The sequence below is a fragment of the Hemitrygon akajei genome, chromosome 21 (assembly GCF_048418815.1).
Source record: "Hemitrygon akajei chromosome 21, sHemAka1.3, whole genome shotgun sequence".
NCBI classification, from domain to species: domain Eukaryota; kingdom Metazoa; phylum Chordata; class Chondrichthyes; order Myliobatiformes; family Dasyatidae; genus Hemitrygon; species Hemitrygon akajei.
Genome location: NC_133144.1, coordinates 29,836,570 through 29,854,891, shown reverse-complemented (window position 1 = coordinate 29,854,891; position 18,322 = coordinate 29,836,570). Strand labels below are relative to the sequence as shown.

General features: G+C 42.2%; 1 protein-coding gene across 7 annotated transcripts in view; it reads left to right on the top strand.

The window, feature by feature from the left end:
* celf6 (CUGBP Elav-like family member 6) overlaps window positions 1-18,322 on the top strand; it is a 928,129-nt gene that overhangs the window by 212,443 nt on the left and 697,364 nt on the right. The gene's annotated exons all lie outside the window — the stretch shown is intronic.

Below are 18,322 nucleotides of genomic sequence, written 5' to 3'. Positions count from 1 at the left end.
GTAAATGGGAAGGCAGAGTCGACGTTGAATGGCACATCAGGTTTAGGGGAATAAGCACGAGTGGACAGTGTTTTGCCTTTTTCAGCAGTTTATATATTTTTGGTGGAACGCAGCAGGCCAAGCAGCATCTATAGGGAGAAGCACTGTTGACATTTTGGGCCGAGACGTCAACAGTGCTTCTCCCTATAGATGCTGCCCGGCCTGCTGCGTTCCACCAGCATTTTGTGTGTGTTGCTTGAATTTCCAGCATCTGCAGATTTCCTCGTGTTTGCCTTATATATTTATGGTTTTGTTTGGGAGCCAAGGCCCCCTTGGTCAGAATCAGGATCAAATTTATTACCAGTAACTTATATTACGTAAAACTTGTTTTGCTTCTGCCATGCTGTGTGTGTTCCTGTCTCCACTACCTACTCAGGCCATCACCCTTTGGGTAAAATGAATCTTCCTCAGATCTCCTCTAAACCACAAAGTCCTCACCTTAATCCCACATCCTCTGGTTTTAGATACCTCTGCAATAGAGAAAAAAAACTGTTTATGCTCTACCCCATTTGTGCCTCTCATAATTTGGCTGAGAAAACTGTTTTTTTATAGTTGACCGGACAGATGTGACCAGGATTCCCCTCATCTCTTGCCTATGAGAAAATAGCTTCCTCAACCACCTTCAGTTCCACGAAGTGGCCATCGAGAACTACAGCATAGGAACAGGCCCTTAGGCCCAGAATGTCTGCTCTGAACATGATGTAGAGTTAAACTAAATGTTTTCTGTTTGCACGTGATTTAAAGCATGCTTTGCTTGTATTCCTCCATGTCATGCATATTCATGTACTTTTCTAAAAGCCTCTTAAATGTCACTTCCTTATCTGTATCACCACTCCCACCTACAGCACATTACTGATACTCACCACTCTCTGTGTGAAAAAAATCTTCATCTGCACATCACTTTTAACTTTCCTCTTCTCACCTTAAATGCATGTCCTCTGGTGCTTGATATTTCCACCCTGCAAATGATTCTGATTATCTATACTTCCCAGAATCTTATAGATTATGATTTCAGGCTGTAAGATTTCAGCAGTTCCCTCAGCCTTTTATGTTCCAGAGTAAACAATTAGCTCATTCCCTCATATCTTCTGACCCTTTACAAATCCTTCATATCCTTCCCATAATGGGGCAAGCAGAATTACAGTACTCCAAGTGAAGCTGAAACAAAGTTCTATGAAATAACAACATGATTTCCTGATTCTTATATATAATGTTGTGACCAGTGAGGGTTTTTACCACCCTATCCACTTTCATTGATTTATGGACTTGGACCTCAAGATCAATGCTGCTAACATTTCTTATGTTTCACCTCCCAAATTGTTACACCTCATACTTGCTCAGATTAATTCCATCCACTATCTCCCTGTTCATATCTGTAACTAATCTATGGTATGCTCTATAGTTTGAAAGCCCTCTGCCCTATCTGTGAATCCACCGATCTTTGAGCATGCTGCAAAATTGTTCACCCACCCATCTACGTTTTCCTCCATATCATTTGTATATCTCACAAACAGCAGGGGGGCCCAGCCCCGATCGCTGCGGAACAATGCTGATTATGGACCTCGAGCCAGAATAAGACCCTTCCACTGCTACTCCCTATCTTCTAACGGTCAACTCAATTCTGAACACAAAAATAATTCTGAATCTAAAATTGATGGATCAGGAAGATGACACTTGAAAAGTACGGGACTGAATTCTAGTCTATTCCCAAGAAAGTGGAAAAAACAGAGCATCACCTACTTGAAAGAGCATTTCAACTGCGGAAATATCCTTCAGATCAAACCTTTCCATCCTCGACTCCTTAGGTCCATACAGGTGGTTATCCATTATTATGTTGTAATAGATAGTTAAAAGCATGAAGAGCTTGAAGCATATTTAAATTGACTCGACTTTAGGAGCTAAATGAACTATTAGCAGATTTGCATTTTGTTCTGTTAGGAATGGAGCGAGCTGTGGGGGGGGAGGTGTGAGCTGTAAAACTACATGCTTAACAGAAAGTGACTTGTGTTATTATACACTTAGCAAAGATGAGCTTCTATTGAAACAAATGAGGCAGATGTTGACTTTTCAAAAGCCTACCACTTGACAGGTAAACCCCTAGGTGGAACAAAGCTAAATATTGCAAATCAGAACACTGTCAAACAAATGTTGAATATTTTAATACTCTGCAAGTTTGAATTTACTTTTAACTATCAGTAAGAATGTAAATAATCAAGGTGATTATTGAGACAGAAGTGGGGCGGCAGTGGCTGTAATTTACAGAAAGTGCAGTCTCCCTACATAGCTATAGTAATCATGTCTGTTGACTACAACGTAAGATTTCTAACCACAAATAGACCATTCAGCACCTTGAGACTTAGCAATCATTTAATAATGGTCACTCGTTGCCTAAACTTCACATCACACACTTTTCCCCTATTGTCCAAAAATCTGTTGACTTGAGTCTCAAACATACTCAACTACTGAGTGTCCACAGTCCTCTGGGGTAGAGAATTCTAAAGATTTACAAATCTCAGTAATGAAACGGCATTAAAAAATTGACAATAAGTTTGAGATTTCCTTGTTTCCAACCTGTTGCAACAGGAGTGGTTGCAGGAATGAGGGATTTCAGTCAAAGTTAAGATTGGAGAAGCTGGATGCAAACACAACTAAGGGGAGCTTTGATAGAGGTGAGCAAGATTGTGGCTGGTTCAGATAGGGGGAAAACCTCTGGGGAATTAGTTCCGGGATTTAGATCCAGTGATAATGGAAGGCCGGTAATTGATATCTGAGCTCGAATAATGTGTGATTTTGAATGGTCCTGCTGCGGATAGCATTACCGTGGGCATACTGTCCTTGTCTCACTTGGTGTAGAGGTCACAGGCCAATGAGGTGCCATCAAAGTCCACCACTCTGTAAAAAGACATTTCATCCACTTTGGTCAAAAGAGCACAAGAAGTTGAAGTAGTCTTTACATTTTGAGATTTGCAACCTGCTTGTGCTCAGAGAGATGCTGGAATCCTTGCATGTGGAAGTTAATGTACAGGTTTGACAAACAACAGAAAAGCAACAGGATTTGGGGTGTCATTATCAGAGGATTTAAGGACAAGAGTAAAAAGTTGTTACTGTTCTCATTAATACTGCTTGTGGACCTGAATTGAATGGCGAACGATATAGGGGAAAGCTTTTTTTAAATGCAGTAGCTTTAGAACTAACTTTAAAACACCAATGTAATTGATACTTGGAAAACAATTTGAAGGCCAAAAGAAATAGAATGGGACTTAGAACCTTGTTTGGATTTTTGTAGGGTTTATCCCCCATAGCCAGATGCATCAGCAACCTCTTTAGAAGGAATTGGAGGGTTCCAATGGCATTGTGAGTGTGTTGGCAACAATCCCATTGCTATCAGCTGTCCAGGCAGGTTCCACTGAGGTTCCACCACATCATACCCTTTTGAAAACTCCATCCCACCAAGCGACCCTTGGTGCTCCATCCCTGATATAATGAATACCAAAGCATTCCAGAGAAAATAAAAGTTAAAATATTTTTATTTTAAACAATTAATTATTGTTGGAGGATCTGTCCTGGGCCAAGCACACAGATGCAATTACGAAGAAAGCACGGGAGTGCCTCTACTTCCTTAGTTTGTGAAGACTTGTCATGACATCCAAAACCTTGATAAGCACCAATAGATGTGTGGTGGAGAGCAAACTGACTGGCTGCTTCACAGCCTGGTATAGAAACACCAGTGCCCTTGATTGGAAAATCCTACAAAAGGTAGTGGATAGGGCCCAGTCCATCAGGGGTAAACTCTTCCCCACCATTGAACACATCTACGTGAAGCATTATCACAGGAAAGCACTAACCATCATCAGTGACCCCCACGACCCAGGTCGATGGTTCCATTTAATATCAGAGAAGGTATACATTGTGCAACCTGAAATTACTCTTTGCTGACATCCACAAAACAAGAAAAACCTCAAAGAATGAATTACAGAAAAACCTTAGAACTCCAAAGCCCTCCTCCCCCTCCCACACACAAGCAGCATCAAAGCATCAACCCTCCCCGCTCCCCCTCCTACCACCTGCCTCAGCAAAATTATCAGCCCCCTACCACCCGCCGTGCAAGCAGTTTCAAAGCCCACAAACAGACCATGATCTAGAACATTAAAAAAAACACTTTACATCCCAACACTTCGAAATGCCAGAGGCACGCACACCTGCGCTCTCTCTCTCTCTCTCTCTCTCTCCCTCTCTCACACATTCATTCACTCACTCACTCACTCACTAACGTGGGAGAGAGAAGTATCGCTCCTGCCACTAATTTTGCATGGATCCCATTTTATTCTCCCCCAATTCTCATCAGCTCCTCTCCAGTGTGCACTCTTCATTCACGTACTAGGAGGAATTTAGAGCAGCAATTTGACCTGTCAGACTACATGCCATTGAGATGTGGGAGAAAACTGAATGAAATGGAAGGCCTGGATAGAGTGAATTTGGAAAGGATGTTCACACTAGTTGAATTATCTGGAATCCAAAGGCACAACCTCGGGAAAAAAGAGAGATTCCTTCAGAACTGAAATGAGGAATGTCTTCAGCCAGAGGTGGTGAATCTGTGGAATTTGTTGCCACAGAGGCTATTGAGGCTAAGTCATTGGGGGTATTTAAGTCAGTGATTGATAGGTTCTTGATTGTAAGGGGGTTAAGAGTTATGGGGAGAAGTTGTGAGAATAGGGTTGGAAACAGTTGAATGAATGGCAGAGTGAACTCGATGGGCAGAATAGCTTAATTCTGCTTCTGTATCTTATTGAAATCCACACAGTGACAGCATTCAACCTTGGGTGGCTGGAACTGTGAGGCAGCCGGGAAATAGTCTTGACACAAAATGTCGACTGTCCATTTTTTTCCCTCCACAGATGCTGCCTGCCCCATTGGGTTTCTCCAATACCTTGTTTTTTTTTGCTCCAGACTCCAGCATCTCTTGTTGTGTCCAGCCAGCCGCTCTATTATCTTTGATGTTATGTTAATGAAAGGCAAACCAGATCAAACTCTCTGACTGCTTGTCCTTTTTATTCAGTCCTGATGAAGGGTCTCGGCCCGAAACATTGACTGTTTACTCTTTTCCAGAGTTGCTGCCTGGCCTGCTGAGTTCCTTCAGCATGTTGTATGTGTTGAATGGATTTCCAGCAACTGCGGATTTTCTCTTGTTTGCCGATCACACTCATATTCACTCAGGAGCTGAATGTTTTATATTTGCCCACGGATTCTTTTCTCCCTTTCTCAGTGTGAATTATAATGGGAAGTTTTTTTTTCACCTCCAACAGAAACTATTTGCTTTAAATGAGGGCTGGTGATTTCTTTGCAGGTACTGGCCTTGGCTTTTCCTCTCCCCCTCCCTAGAAACATGAACTCAAGCAGAACTTGTTAAATTAACAATATATCACCCAGGGTTCTGACAAATTGGATCCCGGACAGAAGATAATTTAAAATACCAACTCATCAAGGAGCTCGTAAGCAAGCTGAATGTTGAATGGAGGTTTGGAGTGACATGTGGATGACTGATTTGTTACTGACAGCCAGGTAAAGACATGGGTGCTGTAAACTCAGTTGGAAGAATGATGCCTCTTCATGAGCACTGCCTTCTGTCATCAATGGTTACCTCAACTCATTTACGGAGCAGTGCCCTCACACCACATTGCAGGGTCACTGAGATACCACATGAACCCTCCATGTGAGAGACCAAATCAGTGAATTGACTGGGGCCTACATTTTATCTCCAAAATGAATGAGTTTATTCTGAGAAAGGAGCCTATTTAGACATCCTTCACTAATCTCTTTATATTGAACTCTCCACACATTCTCAGCGACTCCCCCTCAAGATTCTACCACACTAGGGGCAATTGACAGTGGGCAAGTAACCTTACCAATCGGCATGTTTTTTGGACTGGAGCACCCACACACTCGCAGGGACAACTGCACACAGACAGCACTGGAGTTCACCAGGTCACTGGCATCGTGAGGCAGGGTCTCTACTGGCTGAGCCAAGGAGAGAGGGGAGTGTTGCCCAGGTAGAGAAGTACTCCACATCTATTGTGCAGACTGAGCTGAACAACCTATAGAAAGAGAACTGGTACGGCAGCTTTTAAAACAGGGACATTATTCACAATCTTAGGAAGGTGGCGTCCATCATTAAGGACCCCCACCACCCAGGACACACTTAACAATTCAAGAGCAGCTTCTTCCCCTCTGCCATCCGATTTCTAAATGGATTTTGAACCCACGAGCACTACCTCACTACTTTTTAATCTCCGTTATTTTTTGACTACTTATTTTAACTTAACTATCTAATGGACATATATATACTTACTGTAATTCAGATTTTTCTCTAGTTATCATGTATTTCATTTACTGCTGCTGTAAAGTTAATGAATTTCATGAATTATGCTGATATTAAAACTGTTTCTGATTCTGATCAAGTATTTCCAAAGTGCTGTTGAAGTTGGCAAGGTGACCATTTTGGACACTGCAAGCATCATGATAACGACCAAATAATCTGTGACATTGATTGAGGGATAACTGTTGGCCATGACAGCACAGAATATACATTCTTCACTCTTGTGGTAAAGGACTAGAGCTTGCTTTTCTCACCCATCCAAAGTATAGCATTTCCAATAGAGCAGCACTCCCTCAGTGCTGCACGAAATGCTCGGAAATGCCAGTCTAGATTTCACCAAGCTGTAGCGCTTGAACCCAAAGCTCTTGGCTCAGCGGAGAGAGAGAGGGTCCCCGAGCCACAGCTCACATTGTAAGGTAAGTCAATGATTAAAACTCATATTCTCAACAACTTGAAGAGGAGACTTGGGCACAAAAGTGAAAAGGATCTTCTTTCCCATGGACAACATTGCCCTCCCTCACTTTAAGAGGAATGTGAAGGTGCTAAAGGGATGTAAAAGTCCAAATATCCCAGGAAGTAACGCATGTAGGTAAGACAGTGAAAAGGTATATATGCATTCATTAACAGAACATAGGATGTAAGAGCAGGGAGGATATATATAACTTTATAAAATATTGGTTAGGCTAGGGTGAATGTTGTGTACAGTTCTGATCTCACCCAACCTCAGGGGAAAAGCTTGCATGTATTTACCCTATATAAACCCCTCATAACTTTGTATACTTTAAAAAGATCTCCTTCATTCTCCTGCGGTCCAGAGACTAAAGTCTTATTCTATTCGGCTCTTCCCTATAACTCAGGTGCTCAACACCTTTGTCTCTTGTGTCTCCATGGTGTGTTTCTGGTCATAGAAAAGTTTTACTAGGATGGTTTGATGGTGAGACATTGTAGCTGTAATGTTAGTCTGAATAGAGGTGGAGGCTAGGAGAATTGGAGGTGTGCAGGATTACGGGCCAGATCGAGTTCTAAGCTGGGTGATGATTCCAGGTGGAACCAAGTTTACAGACATTCTTGGTAAATGGGATTAATATAAATGGGTTCCTGATGGGCATTAAAGGCCCATTTTGGTGTTCTAGGGCTCTATTACTAAAACAGCTGTGTTTTCGCTACAAAGTTCAGTGTGTCTTGCATTTCCGCACACATACACTGCAGCACGGGAGTCACTGTAGTGGTTATATTCCAGTATGCCTGTCTTCTCACCACACTCCTGAATTCAGTTCTGCTCCTGAGCTGAGAAACTGTGTGCACTTTACAGTTACTCCATATTAGCTCCACCAAGCCAGCTGTTGCTGGCGCACAAGAATATCTGGATTTAATTGAATGGTCTTACCATCCCAAACTCAGCTTATGATTTTTACAAGTCTTTCTTCATTTTATGTTTATTTTAATTACTTCACATTGGCTCAAATACCAAAACAGTAGGATAGAATGCTTTGGGGAGAATGCTTCCATTAATGGGAGAGTAGATGATCTGAGGGCTCAGAATAAAGAGACATTCCTGTAAACCTGAGGCAAGGGGGAATTTCTTCAGCTGGAGAGTGGTTGAATCTGTGGAATTCCTTTCCACATACGGCTGTGGAGGTCAGGTCATCTGGTGTACTTAAGGCAAAGATTGATAAATTCTTGATTGGTAGAAGGGTTTAGATTACAGGAGAAGGCAGCTGAATGGGGTTGAAAAAATATTGAATGATGGAGTCAGCTTGATAGGCTGAGTGGCCTACTTTTGGTCCTAGTTCTTATGGTTTTTTGGCTCATATGATGAGCTGAAGGATCTGTTTCGGTGTTGTATGCTTATTCAAATGGACTTTCTGAAAAAACAGTCCACTTAAATATCATGGATGGCATTTCTGAGAGCTCTGATCTATCAAGGCCACCCTAAGAGGGCACAAGGTGTTGGACAAACTCGGGTTGTCTCTTCTGGAAAGCTGCAGGCTGAAGGGCGATCTAATCAAAGTTTATAAGGTTATAAGGGATAGACGGAGTAGACAAACCCAGGATTTAGATGTCTAATACCAGAGAGCACGCATTTAAGGTGCGAGGGGGTAATTTCATAGGAGATGAAAGGGACATTTTTTTTACACAAGGGATAACGGATGCCTGAAAAGTGCTGCCTGGAGTGACATTAGAGGCAAATATGTCAGCAATTGTAAGAGAAGTTTAGTTAGAAACATGAATGTGAGGAAAATGGAAGGATATGGACATTGTGTAGGCAAAGGGGACAAGGGAGGTTGCCCACTTGACTACTAACTTAAATAGATTGGTATAACATTGTGGGCTGGGTGATCTGTTTCTGTGCTGTAATGCTCTATGTTCTTAGTGGAACTCGGATGGTGGGTTCTCAGATTCCACCTCCAACTCCTGAGGCTTGGTTGTTGTTTGAGGCTCGCTTCAGGAGTAAGATCCTCCCTTACACTGGATCTCAGGTGTACTGCATCAGTTTCTTGACGTGGGCATTAGCAGGTAGGTGAGTCCAAAGGATTAGTATGGGCTGGGGATGAGGGAGAGGTACACCTCAAGCCAGAGCGCATAGGTGGTCTGATAACACAGACCACATGGAATAAAGGTGCACTTTTGGTAAATGGTTCAAGGACCAGAGGACACATGTTTAAAGATCCAGAAAAAAATATTCACTCTTTGATAGGTGTGATGTAGAATCACTTTTAGGAACTGAATCAACCAATGCCTTCAAGAGCAAAGTAGATAGGTGGCAGAGAGAGTACAATATTCACAGGGCCACACTGAAAGAGAAAGTAGTGAGGTTTCTGTGAACTCCTTCCCCCACCTCTCCCATCTGTCTCTGTGATTTTCTCCCCACCCATTTCCATGGCCTCCTTACCCTGGTCTCCATGACCTCCTCCCCCCATCTCCATGATGTCCTACACCATGTCTCTAAGACCTCCTCCTCATCTCTAGTGTTCCCTCTTTTAATTATGATTTCCAAAGCATCCTAGAATTGAACTGCCCTTACACTAACAGCTGTTTCAGTTGTCAAGGCCCTTAACTTTTAAGCTTCCTTACAAGACCACTCCCATTTTCCTTTCTTATCCTTCAAGATGCTCCTTACAACTTACCGTTTTGGTCGAGCTTTTGTCATCTGACCAAACATTTGCTTAAGTGGTTTTACATCAATTTTAATAACACTGTTAACTTGCCATGTAAAAGATGCCGTTGAAATGGAAGTTGTTTGATGTTTTTGCCGACCTGCCATGTTATCTATATCTAAGAGCAGGTCTTAAAACACCACTTCTTGCAAAGATCTTGTCAGTGTGTCATATTATTTCGGCTTTCAGTACTAGCTGGGTCTCACTTGTCAGATTTGGCATTGTCTGCAGAATTAAGTCTTCAAAAGAATGAAGAAAGAATTCTAAGCAATTCTTGTTGCTTATTTGGATTTGCAAGAGGATGTTGAGAGAACAAGAGCTGGAGATAATGTAAATAAACTATGGCATCATTATTAATCAAGATTGAATTGGATCATCGATCACAAGGAGTGATTATTCTTCAGAATGCATTGGGATGCAGTAAATATATACTCACTTTCTGTCTTGGTTCCTTGCTCTCTCTCTCTCTCTCTCTCTTCTGTCTGTTTTTCTCTCTCTGGCCATCTCTCATTCTGTCTCCATTTCTCTTGCTCTCTGTCTCTGTCTGTCTCTCTCAGTGTGTGTGTGTGTGTGTGTGTGTGTGTGTGTGTGTGTGTGTGTGTGTGTGTGTGTGTGTGTGTGTGTGTGTGTGTATCTCCCTCTCTCTGGCCCTCTCTCATTCTGTCTCTGACTCTTTGTCTGTCTGTCTTAGTCTCTGTCTCTCTGTCTGCCTAGGTGTCACTCTCTTTATCTCTCCCTCCTCTCTCTCTCACACACACACACACACACACACACACACACACACACACACACACACACACACACACACACACACACACACACACACACACACACACACACACACACACACACACACACACACACACACACTCCCCTGATCAGTGGGCTTCATAAGAAAGTTTGCAAGACCTAGCACCAACTGTCAAGTGGTAAATTCTGAGATGGATACCTTCGATCATTTGAATGAATCTTCCTTTCACAAACTCAATCCATGAGTCAGCTCAACATAGAACAAAACGATACAGCACATCAGTCACAATTTCTGTGCAGAGCTACTCCCACTCTTACTCTTCCCTCACCTACACACAGACACACGCCTGGACATCCCACTCAGTCCTGATCCTTGGCCACCTCCAACTCCAACTCCAGGCTGGATGCTTTCTCACTGTCAGTGGGCCCCTGATCTCTCTTTCAGCTCATCACTACTCTTCAATCCTTGGTTTCCCAGACTCCCGTGTCACCTCTTGGGTCCTCAGAGCCTCTATTTTCCTCCCACATTATCTTTCCTGAATCTCCCTACCTCCACCCCCCTTCTAATGCCACCAACTCTCTTCCCTCCTCTGATTCCAGCTCTTAACTCTGCCATGTATTCACCATTCTCTATGTCCTTGTGCTCTCTGAGGTGGAACATTCCGTCCTCAGCAAGGGCCTTACCTTTGTTCCCCTTCACCCGTGCTCCATGGTGCCATGATGCTGGGCTCTTCTTAAGTCGCCTCCATCTCCAAGCCCACTTCTTTGGGTGAATTCCCCACCCCGCACCAATGACCCATTCTCCCATCTCCAACCCCCCTCCTCTTATTGGATCCCCCACTCTGGTTTTCGGCCTCCCCTGGATTTTTTCGTCTCTAATTGCCAAGGAGACATCAACCGGCTCAACTTAAGTGCTCCTCACTCCTTCTTCAACCTGCCCTCCCCTGAACACATTGCCCTCTACTCTGTCTGATTCAATCCCAACCTTACGATCAAACCCACAAACAAACGGGGTGCTGTATGTTTCTGCCTATCTGATGCCCAGTGGCAAATCTCTCTCACCTCCTCTTACTTAGCCTTTGAAAAGGATTCCACTCAAGACCATCAGGACATTGTCTTCAGCACAGTCACAAACCTCATCAAGTTTAGAGATCTTTCATCCACTATAATTAACCTCATAATCCTTTTACCTGCACTATTTGTTTCTACCTCCTACCCAAGATCCTCAAACCAGACTGTCTGGGTAGACCCATTGTTTCTGTGTGCTCCTGCCCCACTAAACTCATGTCTGCATACCTTGACTCTAGTTTATCCCCCTTAGTTCAGTCCCTTCCTATTTACATCCACAACACTTCACATGCTCTCGATTTCCTCATCAACTTACAATTTCCTGGCCTTGATCACTTCATTTCCACCACAGACGTCCAGTCCCTATACACTTCTATCCCCCATCAGGAAGGCCTTAAATCTCTCCACTTCTTTCTCGACAACAGACCAGATCAGTTCCCCTTACACGCAACAATTTCTCTTCTGGCTCCTCCCACCTTCTCTAATGTCAAGGTGTAGCCATGGGCCCTAGCTATGCCTGCCTTTTTGTTATCTACATGGAGCAGTCCATGTTCCCACCCTTCCCTTGTAATGCTCCCCATCTCATCTTAAATGCATGTCTATCCACTCTATTCCCTACCTTCCAACAGCCATTCAGAGAGCTAGAAACCCTTTGTTATCAAATTACAAGATGCTTGCCCCTCACCTGAATGTTTTGTAACTCTTTCACACCAATATCAAGGGGTAGTAGCGTTGAAGAAAATTGAATGAGTACCTATTTGAGTGCATCTGCAGCGCTGCACTTAAAAATAATCTTGCTTTCCTAGGCACCTGGTATTAGTAAACTGGCAATCCTTAAGAATTCTGGCCTAGGAGATCAACTATTATTTTAACAAGTATTCAAATGCTGCATGTATTTATCAAACAGTAACAACTGCAGTTATGGAACTGATCCATGCTTTGCTCTCTTCGCAAAATAACATTAATTATTTTTCAGGGGTTTCTGTGTGAGGTACTTTGGGAGAAAATGTTTCTCAGATAATCTTTTTTAAATTATCTGATCATTTGTATCTTCTGATTGAGATTGCGAATTAAATGCCTTGGAATGCTAAATGAGTCTACGCACTCAGATGGTTGAGGTCTGCAGAAGGCAATATGAATGACAGTAAAAATCTCCTGCACAGCTGGTGCTGGTGAATGTACGTGAGAGGAAATGCAACCTTGTCATGGAAAGAAGAGCCTTGTTTTAACGAGCGTTGCAGGCTTTTTAGGTATCATCGATGGGACACTCCCACAGAACAGAAATGTGATAGTTGTATAGCAATTTACGTAATCAAAGTTGGGGATCTGGGCATTGGTGGCATTAATTGCTCAGCCCCTAAATGCCCTTGAATTGAAGGTTTTCCATGCCATTGCAAGGTGGCACGATGGTGTGCTTCTTAAAGCTGCTGCCTTACTGTGCCAGGCACGCAGGTTCAATCCTGACCTCGGGTATTGTCTATGTCAAGTTTACAAACTCTTTCTGTCACTGCTTGGCTTTCCCCGTGGTGCTCTTGTTTCCTCTTCCCACACCTCATAGATGTGTGAATTGGTGGGTGAATTGGCCACTATAAATAGCCCCGTGTGTTTAATTGAGTTGTAGAAGTGACAAGGATGTGGGGACACTAGGTCATAGAGAAAATTAGTCGGTGAGTGACAATACTCAGCAAGCTGATGTCGACTCAAGGGCGCTGAGTAGGCTACGGTCAATTATGGATAACTCTGAACATCCTCTACATAGCACCATCCAGAGACAGAGAAGCAGTTTCAGCGACAGGTTACTATCGATGCAATGCTCCTCAGACAGGATGAAGAGGTCAATACTCCCCAATGCCATTAGGCTTTACAATTCTACCGCCAGGACTTAAGAACTTTTTAAAAGCTATTATTAATGCTTTTTGAGATAGTGATTTAGATGCATATCATATTTTTTACTGAGTTAAGTATTGTATGTAATTAGTTTTGCTACAACAAGTGTATGGGACATTGGAAAAAAGTTGAATTTCCCCATGGGGATGAATAAAGTATCTATCTATCTATCTATCTATCTCAATGGGCTGAATGGCCCCCTCTTTTTGGCGGCCACTTTATTAGGTACATCCTGAACCTCTGTGTGTATGTTCATGGTCTTCAGCAGCTGTAGCCCATCCACTTCAAGGTTCTATGTGCGTGCGTTCGGAGACACTCTTCTGCACACCATTGTTGTAACTTAATCACAAACAAGAGAAAATCTGCAGATGCTGGAAATCCAAGCAACACACACAAAATGCTGGAGGAACTCAGCAGGCCAGGCAGCATCTGGGGAAAAAGAGTGCCGAGACTTTTCAGCAGGACACTATTGTAAATTGTACTTGTTTTAGTTACTGTCTGATTCGTGTCAGCTTGAACCCGTCTGTCAATTCTTCTTTGACCTCTTACATTAACATGATGTTTTTCCCACAGAACTGCTGCTTATTAGATGCTTTTTTTAAATTTAACACCATTCTCTGTAAATTCCCAAGATCAGCAGTTTCTGAGATACTTAAACCATCCTGTCCGGCACCAACAATATTTCAAAGGTCAAAGTCACTTAGATCACATTTCTTCCCCAGTCTGATATTTTTTCTGAGTGACAAATGGACCTCTTGACCATGTCTGCATGCTTTTATGCATTGAGTTACTGCCTCATGATTGGCTGATTAGATATTTGCATTAACAAACAGATATATATGTGTACCCAATAAAGTGGCCACTGAGTGTTTATTGTATATGAAAAGAGGGAGGACATTTGGTGGGGCTTGATGTATGTATAAATGCCAGACTTCGTAAGAATGTTTGATTTTCTCCTTTTATAGGACATTAGTGAATTTGGTGGTTTGGACAACAATCTGGTGGATTTTGCCATCTAGTTGCTCCCAAACTCTGGTTTAAAAATGTGAATGATTAATGGAATTTAACTTCCATAGTTGGCATGATGACATTTGAATCTAGATCTGTGTAGTATCAATTCAGTCCTCTGGATTATTAGAATATAGAACATTGAACAGTACAGCACAGAAACAGGTCCTTTGGCCCAAAATACATGGTGCAAAATAAAACTAAATCTCCTGTACATGATTTATATCCCTCCCTTCCCTGCATATTCTTGTGTCTTGTCTCACAGTCATTTAAATATCACTATCATATCTGCTTCCACCACTGCTTCTGGTAGCATGTTCCAGGCACCTACAAAGTCAGGTTAAACAAAATCGTGCCCTGCTTATCTCCTTTAAACTTTCAGCCTTTCAACTTAAATGCATGTCCTCTATTAGTCTGTTATCTTTACAACTGTGAATGACAAAACTTTTCCCCTCTGGTTGAGTGAGACTACATCTTGAATTCAAAGATTTAAGGTGAAAGAGTGAAATATTTAATGGGAATTTGAGGGGGAACTTCTTCACTCAGAGCGTGGTGCGAGTATGGAATGAGCTGCTATTGTAACTGGTAGATTAAAGTTCAATTGTAAGATTTAAGGAAAAAGTTAGGTAAGTACGTGGGTGAGAGGGAATGGAAGACTGTGGTCTGGGTGCAGGTGGATGGGACTAGGAAATAGACCAGGCTGGCACAGACTAGATGGGACAAAGGACCTGTTTCTGTATTTTAGTGTCCAATGACTATACTTTTTCAAGAATGGAGAATTCCATTTGCTCTGTATCTTTGTGTTCAGACTGGGTAGAAACTTTTTTAAATGTGTGTTTAAGAATTACCTGAACAAGGTGTTAACTTTTCCAACATCTTAAACAACAAACTGTGCAAACACAAAAGAAAAAAGAAAGAATAATAATAAATAAATAAGCAATAAATATCAAAAACATGGGATGAAGAGACCTTGAAAGCGAGTCCATAGGTTGTGGGAACAGTTTGGGATTGGGCAAGTGAAATTGAGTAAAGTTATCCCCACTGGTTGAAGAGCCTGATGTTGGGGAGTAATAACTGTTCTTCAACCTAGTGGTGTGAGGCCTGAGACTCCTGTACCTCCTTTCTGATGGCAGCAATGAGAAGAGAACATGGCCTGAGTCCTTTATCACAGTCTGATATCTTCAGATACACAGAGTTTGCAAGGAAAGCATAAATTAACAGCATAAATTGTTAAAGAAAGAGCACAACTAGAACAAAAACAAAGAAAACAAAGTCCATTATTGTGCAAAGTGCTCTTAATTTTGATATACTGTGGTTGATTATCTTTGACCTTTAAGGCATAAGGTTGATTAAGGTATACTAAGGTTGACATTTTGATTAAGGTTGCACCAGAGAGTTGAAGAACCAGAAGTTCTTGATCAACACACACAAAATTCTGGAGGAACTCAGCAAGTCAGGAATCACTTTAGTTGGCACATGTGCATCAAAGCATAAAAACATACAGTGAAATACATCATTTTGCGTCAAATCAAACCAGCAAAGATTGTGCTGGGCAGTCCACAAATGTTGTTATGTTTCCGGCACTAGCGTAGCATGCCTATTAACATAGCATGCCAACAAGTTGACATTTTGGGCTGAGATCCTTCACTGAGACTTGTACTTCAATCTGTTCTTGACATTGATGGTGTAAGACATTAGGCTTCTGTACCTCCTGCCCGATGGTAGCCGTGAGGCGATGCCATGACCTGGATGGTGGGGATCTTTGGTGATAGGTATCGCCTTGTTGAGGTAGCACTTCATGTCGATACTTGAATGAGGTGTGTTTTCCTCCTCTGGGCAAGGGAATGGTGAGGGATGACCTGGTGAGTTGAATGTAAAATTATCTATAGAAAGCATTCATGTATGGGAGAGCTCAAAACTAAGGAATGTGGAGGGGGTACCCACTGTGAGGAATAAGAAAAAGTGTGCAGTAAATTTCTGAGGCTGGAGAATTTGAGAGAACATCAAGACCAGTGTGGTTTTCTTTGGAACAAATTGTCTGAAGGAAGATTTAATTGAATCAGGTAGCATTATGAGAGTAAACAGAAGGATGGTATTTGGTAGAAGGATTAGGGGGAAGCTGAGGAAAATATTATTTCACTCAATTTGTTTTGGGAGCCTAGTATTCACTGTCGGCGAGGACAACTGGATGAACGCTGAAAGATCTGTGAACTGCAAGAAAGGGATTTTCTTGCATTCTGCTGTATAAAATAATAAAATACTCTGAATCTGAAGGTTAGTGGTCAAGGGCTGGGAAATGTGATTCACCTAAGTTCCAATTTAGGCTCTCTTGGACACAATAATGAATGACCTCCTCTATATCATACATTTCTCTGATAGTATGAGCAAATGCAAGTGGAAAATGAAAAGGCAGTTGAATATATGAGGGAGAAAATAGGAATGATTTGGATATTGAGAGTTGAAAAGAAAAAGCACAGGGTATATAGAAAGCACGTGGCGCACTGGTCTTCATCATCAGTCCTACTGAGGATAGGAGAAGGGACATTATACAAGACATCGGTGAGATTGCCCTTGTAGTATTGTGTACAAATCTGATCGCCCTGTTATAAGAAAGGTATCATTAAACTGGAAAGTGTGCAGAGATGATTTATGAGGATGCTACCTGGACTTGAGGGCCTGTGTTATAGGGAGAGTTTGGGCAAGCAGGGACTTTACTCCTTGGAAAGTAAGTGGGGAGTGACCTTATAAATCATGAGGGGTATAGACAGAGTGAATGCACATCAATATTTTTCCTAGGGAAAGGGAAAACTAGAGATGAGAGGGGAAAGATATAAAAGGGACCTGAGGGCTAATTGCTTTGCACAGAGACAAAAGAGATTCTGTAGGTGCTGGATATGTTGAGCAACACACAGAAAATGCTGGAGGAACTCAACAGATGAGGCAGCATCTTTGGATGGAAATAAATAGGCAAAGTCCTGGTGAAGGGTCTCAGTCAGAAACGTCGCCTGTTTATTACCTTCCATAGATGCTGCCTGACTGCTGATCTCCTCCAGCACTTTGTTTTCTTCACACAGAGGTTTGTGTGTATATGGAATGAGCTGCCAGAAGGAGCGGTTGAGGAAGGTATAATGGCTTTTAAAAGAAATTTGGACAGGTACACAGACTGGAGAAGTTTGGAGGGATATGTGCCTAAGGTGGCAAATGAGGTTAGCTTGGAGGGCATTGTGGGTGAATTAGGCTAATGTGGCTGTTTGCATGCTACGCTACTCTATGACTCTATGATGACTAGCATGGAAGAGTTGGGCCAAATGGCTTCTTTCTCTAACTTGCACCATTTTTTCAGCCTGCCTGCTTTTGATCTCCATGCAACACATTGCTGCTTCAATGGTATAATAAGGGGCTACGAATGTATATCTGCTTCTCTGTCGAGACCGTAATGCGAAATGTTACCCACCCACCAAGCAGGATGTATTTGAAGCATTTTATAACAGAATTGAGTAGGTTGCTGCTTCCAAGAGGAGTAGTGAAATCCAGGCTGGTCACCAAGGCAACGGAGAGAAGAAAATGAAACAAAACAGTAAATGCTGGAAATTACACAGCGGGGTTACCCAACGTTAATAGAAAGGAAAGGTCAACACATCTCGAGCAACCTCGCTCTAAACCTAAAAGCATAAAGATCAGCACAGATTTTTGGAGGTGACACACCTCTGAGATTTTTGATCTTTTTTTTCCCACTTTACAGAAACCAGGAGGCTTCGCATTTTATAAGTGTTGTGTTAAGGATAAATTGAATTTTCCTGTGTGCTTCTTTTTAAAAAATAACTACAGTAGCAGGTGGTAAAGTAAGAGAGAAGGCTGGAAGGAAATTTAACTTAGCAGACCATTAGAGTCCAAAGAGCAAGAAGGTTGGCATGGGGGTGGGGAAGGTGGAATAGACTCTTTGACCCACAGTGTTGGGTTGAACCAATTATGCTAATGAAGCATAATTAAACTCTTCCATTCTTCTTGTACTTTGTCAATACCTCCTCCTTCTCTCTGC